At 31.7% G+C, this 5,978-nt stretch overlaps 1 long non-coding RNA gene across 1 annotated transcript; it reads right to left on the bottom strand.

Annotated features, from left to right (window-relative positions):
• Positions 1-3,301: 3,301 nt before the first annotated feature.
• On the bottom strand, positions 3,302-3,699 carry LOC109163927. The gene is made up of 2 exons (XR_002051355.1): positions 3,641-3,699; positions 3,302-3,499 (listed from the first exon to the last, which is right to left on the bottom strand). It is a non-coding gene; the product is annotated as an uncharacterized LOC109163927 (long non-coding RNA).
• Between the last annotated feature and the right edge of the window lie 2,279 nt (positions 3,700-5,978).

The raw sequence follows: 5,978 nt of genomic DNA on the forward strand, positions 1-5,978 counted from the left end.
CTATAAGTGCATGTAATTTTGCCTTGTTAACATTCATTGATCTGAGTTCAGCGGGTAGTAATACTCCTGAAAACCACTCGCAAACATTCATACACATAGATGCAACTACTTATACCTATGTGTGCAACTACTTAGAACTATAGGTGCAACTACTTAGAACTATAAGTGCAACTAAGAATTGATGCTCAGTGTAAATTTTTACTTGCACCTATAATACATTTTACATGCACTTGTAGTACATTTTACTTGCACTTCGATGTTCAATTATTTACGAAAATGCCACCACATTTTTTTAAAAAATCAGTGTTTCTCATCCATTAGATCTGGACACGTAGACGAATAGAATCCATTCCTATTTCACGCCTGGGCGAGCCGTTCGCACCCGAGTGCAAGTCTATATATATATATATATATATATATATATATATATATATATATATATATATATATATATATATATATATATATATATATTTATATATATATATACATATTCCCAGTTTCAAAGGCTATTTTGATTATGAAAAGTATATCTATATTGTTTTACATACTGGAGTAGGCTTACTTAGAAATTATCGCAAATCCTTTAAAATAAGTTTTCATCAGGTACACACGGAGTAGAGACCCTTTCTGAGAGTGTGTAGCAGGGATGTAGACCTTTGCCTTAGCACTTAGGCATGGTTTGGCCTAAGTGTGGCATAACACCCCTGTTGGATTTAAGTTTTCTTCCACGATGTGATTTTCAGTTTCAGACTTTATTTAGCTATCTTTGCTAGTTCATTGCCTTTTTTTTAGCCCAAGAACTGGGGGTGTTACGAGTATTGTAAAAGGAAAGCTAGAGATAGACGAAGCTAAGAAGTTCATATCCAGTGTAACCTATGCCTCACGGTGAACCGATGAGTTTATAGTCCACCAGCTTGAGGAATGAAACAACAAACAATCACAGCTTTTGAAGTTTGTGGTTGGGGATCTTTCATTCAAGGCGATTTTGTGGCTAACCCTTGGACTAAAGATCATGTGTTGAAGTACGGAAGGAACATCATCCACAATTAACAGTGCTTTGTGGATAGAATGTGTGGCTTTTTTACTTGTATCTGTGCAAAGAATATTAGTGAAATCCTCCTTGGACATTAAAGAGAACAGTTGGGTAAGCAGTTGCCGAAAAATTATAAATATCTCTCTATCTACTCTTTAATTTTCTACACTTCGCATTGCTTGCATTTTCATATCAATTGATTGAACCAGTTATCACACACGACATAATTTTCGTTCAATTTGTGTTTCATTCAAACTTGCACTACAAACCCTTGTAGTATTCTGTTACCTATCACTGTGTTTTCGAGATGTTGGTAAGCTTTGCATTAAAAATTTGTTTTAAGTTAAAATTTAAAAATAAAAAAATCTATTCACCCCCCCCCCCTCCCCCTTTCTAGACTTTTACCAAACACGGGACTAACAATGTTTGCTCGGAAAAAATAGTGCATTGGTTGGGAAATCCTTGGTTGAACACAGGGGTAGACCAAGATCGCCTTGGACCACGACTGTTATGATTTGACCATTTGAAGGCAAATAATCAACGCAATGGGCTCGACCTAAGACCAAACCAGACCCAAGGCTCGAGTAAAGCAAAGCGAACTTATCCCTCACCCACCCCCACCCCATATCAAAATTTTTTGAAAGAGTTAATACCACAAATGGACCTTTGACTATTGGGGTAATACTCCTTTTAGTCCCCGACTTTCAATTCGACCAGAAAGCATACTTCGACTTTAATTTTTTTTTACCACAAATAGTCATCCATTATAATTTCTGTTAAATGGATATTAAATCTAAGGTTAATATCGTCAAATAAAAAAATAATAAATGTTCCTCAGCACTTAGTAGAATGAATCCAAATACCCTTCAATGCACCTTCATTGAGTTCATTCTTCCCCAATTCTCCTCCAAAGTTTCAACACTCAGAATTTGGAGAGAGAAAAAAATACCCTTCATTTGCCCCAATTTTCCTTCAAAGCTTTAACACCAAGAATTTTGGAGAGAGAAAATGCAATACCCTTCATTTTTCCCTAATTTACCTTCACATTGAAAGTCGAGGATTAAAAGGAGTACTACTCCAATAGTCAGAGGACCATTTGTGGTATTAACTCTTTTTAAAATGTTTAAGAAAACTCTTAACCTTATCATTACAACAATCTAAAAAAAAAAAGGAGCTAATGAAACTTGTAGGCTTGCATATATAAATTGATTCGCTCGCACTGTAATGTTGGTGATAATTACAATAATGTCATTGCAATTTTTTTTTGAAAAAAAAAATCATCTTATTTGTTTCAATTTTTTTTTAATTATTATAAATGTAAGATTGGGATTAGTTCTTAGTTTTTTCTTGAGGGCATATTCTCATTCGAGTGTTAACCTATAGAATAGGGTCTTCGTATAAAAACTTATATTAGGATAAATCTCTACCGCCCGTTAGAATTTGATATTGGTTGAGGGGTTTAGTGTAAAAAAAAATACGGAGTCAATTTTATAATTATGAAAAATTTTGAAATTTTCAATATTTATCTACATAAAAATTAAAAAAATAAATAAATAATTGTTAATGAGTAAATTTCTTTTAATTTTTCAAATATCATTTCGCATTCTCAGTACAATATTACTTTCAATCCTACATAAATTGGACCTCATCTATTATCCTGAACTAGTACTCCACCCGTGCGTTGCACTTATGAAAATAAAAAAAAAGAAATATATATATATATATATATATATATATATATATATATATATATATATATATATATATATAATTTTGTGTATACAAACTCATAATAATTAGTGAGAACATGAATATATTTAAGAGTTTATAACAAATAAATAACAATATAGAAAATGTTATTATACTATCTTATATGTTGCAAAAAATGTGTGCTTCTTGCGCATGGTTTGAAAAATAACTCAAACCAACCCGGCCCATACAATATAAAATCCATGCAACTACAATGTAATAGAGCCAGTGGACTTCCATGCAACTACAATGTAATAGGCTGGAGAACAAATTGCACTTTTGGTCCTGTGAGTATTAGGGTACTGACAATTTGAGTACGTGACTTTCAAAACTCCCAATTTAGACCTTTAACTATGCAAAAATTGGCAGATTTGGTCCTCCGGGCCAAATTGCCGGCCAATTTTGGCCGGAAAAACATAAATTGGTTCGAATTTATTTGTGTTGAGGGCAAAACCGTCATTTCACTCCCTTCTTCTTCATTCTCCCTTTCTTCTTCGTTCTTCTTCTTCTTTTTCTTCTTATATACATATACAGTCGGAAAGAGAAAAAGAAGGTTAACCTAGATGGAGCTGAATTGTTGACAGCAGCTGCTGGTGGAGGGGGCGGTGGATCACCGGAAAGATTAGGCTTCTCCGGATCTTTTCTACGATTCCCTGCTGCTTCTTCGACGGCAGATTCAGAAATTTCTGCATCGGCAACAGTTCCTTTTGGCACCTGCTTTGCTTTTACAAATCAGCCAAATAATAAACTATGCATTTCTTCGTTCACAATATTAAATTAATAGCTGACAGACTTTTTTGTTTTTTAACCACCAGAAAAATAATTAAAAAAATGCTGAGAACGATTGAAACGCACACGGGCCGCATTATTATTATTGGTGGTATTGGAGCGAGGAATGTACAGCTTCTTGCTAGTGTCGGCATCAGAATCCGGCGACGGTTCAAGCAGAAGAAGAACGAAGAAGAAAGGGAGAATGAAGAAGAAGGGAGTGAAATGACGATTTTGCCCTCAACACAAATAAATTCGAACCAATTTATGTTTTTTCGGCCAAAATTGGCCGGCAATTTGGCCCGGAGGACCAAATCTGTCAATTTTTGCATAGTTAAAGGTCTAAATTGGGAGTTTTGAAAGTCACGTACTCAAATTGTCAGTACCCTAATACTCACAGGACCAAAAGTGCAATTTGTTCTAGGCTGGATGTATGGACCATGCAATGATCCACATAGTCCATGCAAATTTGGGCTGCAATATAATCTAAATAATAATAATAATATTGTTATTGTTAATTATAATAACAATAATAATAATTGCAATAATAATAATGATAATAATTTCCACTGACAGTTTCTAATAATATTAATATATATATATATATATATATATATATATATATATATATATATTTATATATTTCAGTTTCTAATTGTATTGATTATGAATATCAAATACATTTTTAATATATTAAGAATACATTAGTAATAATTGTGTGGACCATGTTCCATGTAATACATTTTCAATACCCTTAGTATATTTAAAATATATTTTTTTATTTATGATCCATACAATTGTGTGGACCATGTTCCATGTAATAAGGATTGATTTCTACTTAACTGGACCAATCCATCTATATACATATTATTATGTCTGTTATATAAACTCCTACATCCAGCCCAAATTTGCAGCCCAATATAAAATCCAACCAACCCGGCCCATGCTTGACATAACCTAGCTTAGAGACCACATGTCTCACTTCTTACCCTAACAACACCAGTACACCACAACGGAAAAAATGGGTTCTTTGTCTCCCTCCGATCTCTTTTCTTTTGTCTTCCTCTCCATCTGTCATTGCATGGGTGCATGTATATCTCTCTTGTTTAGCCATTCTGTCCAGATCCCTCCACGTTCTCTACTTCGATGTCAAGGAGAAACCAGGTATATCTCTCTTGTTTAGGATGAGACTGAAGAATGCATTTCTTCCCAAGTCAAGGAGAAACCATGTTTGTCCTTGTCATTCTTAATTTTCGTTACCTGCAATTTAATATTAGAATTGTATCCTGTACTATGTTTTAATAAAAAAAAAAAAAAGTATACTTAATTTCTTCCTCTATGTGTTGGTAATAATCCGAAGTAAAATAAATTTCTTAAATCCTTTTTTTTTTTTTGTTATTTAATCTAAATTATTCTTTACATATATACATTAATTTGAATTTTTTTTTTTGTCAAAAAATAAATTTGAATTTGTGAGATTAATTTGTGAGCTTAAAATTACTGTAATATTATGTAAAAAATTTATATATTTATACAAATATATATATATATATATATATATATATATATATATATATATATATATATATATATATATATATCACACACATACCGCTTGAGAATAAAAATACCCTAAACACAATAAAAATATAGTTATTGTGATGCATTTAAATTTTGTTAAATGCAATAAAAGTTTTACCTATGCATTCTGCCCAGGCTGAGTTAGATCACCAGTCCTAGTTGAAAGATTATCTTCACCAATCTGCAAGCTTGAACTGTATTAGAAACCTTCTAGCATCTATGCAAATGTTAAATGTAAACTCTCCACCTGGTCCTTCCTGGTTACAATATATATATATATACATTATTTTTTGGAAACATCTATAAATGCTTTTGTTACTTACCTCGTCATGAAATTACACACACACCCAAAAAAAAAAAAAAAAAAAAAAAAACCCAAAGCTAGAATGTAAGGCTACATAAAAATATTTTAAGAATGAATAATTGGAATGGTCACTAAGTAAAGAGTCTAAATATTTCAATGACATGAGAAAAAAAAAAAAAAAGATCTAGCTTTTGTATACTATTGACTATCTAAATTAGATGGAATGACAGATTTATTTATGAAATTAATTTGTTCCAACTGAATTAGATAGTCAATAGTATACAAAAGCTAGATCTTTTTTTTTTTTTTTCTCATGTCATTGAAATATTTAGACTCTTTACTTAGTGACCATTCCAATTATTCATTCTTAAAATATTTTTATGTAGCCTTACATTCTAGCTTTGGGTTTTTTTTTTTTTTTTTTTTTTTTTTTTTTTTTTTTTTTAGTTTTAACATGCGTTATTTTATAAATATGTTGCAGATTTGAGACCCATGTGTACAGCAAAATTTGAAAATACTGCAAGACAAATAGTAAGTCAA

This window comes from Ipomoea nil, unplaced genomic scaffold, assembly GCF_001879475.1.
Source record: "Ipomoea nil cultivar Tokyo-kokei standard unplaced genomic scaffold, Asagao_1.1 scaffold3050, whole genome shotgun sequence".
In the NCBI taxonomy this organism is placed as follows: Eukaryota; Viridiplantae; Streptophyta; class Magnoliopsida; order Solanales; family Convolvulaceae; genus Ipomoea; species Ipomoea nil.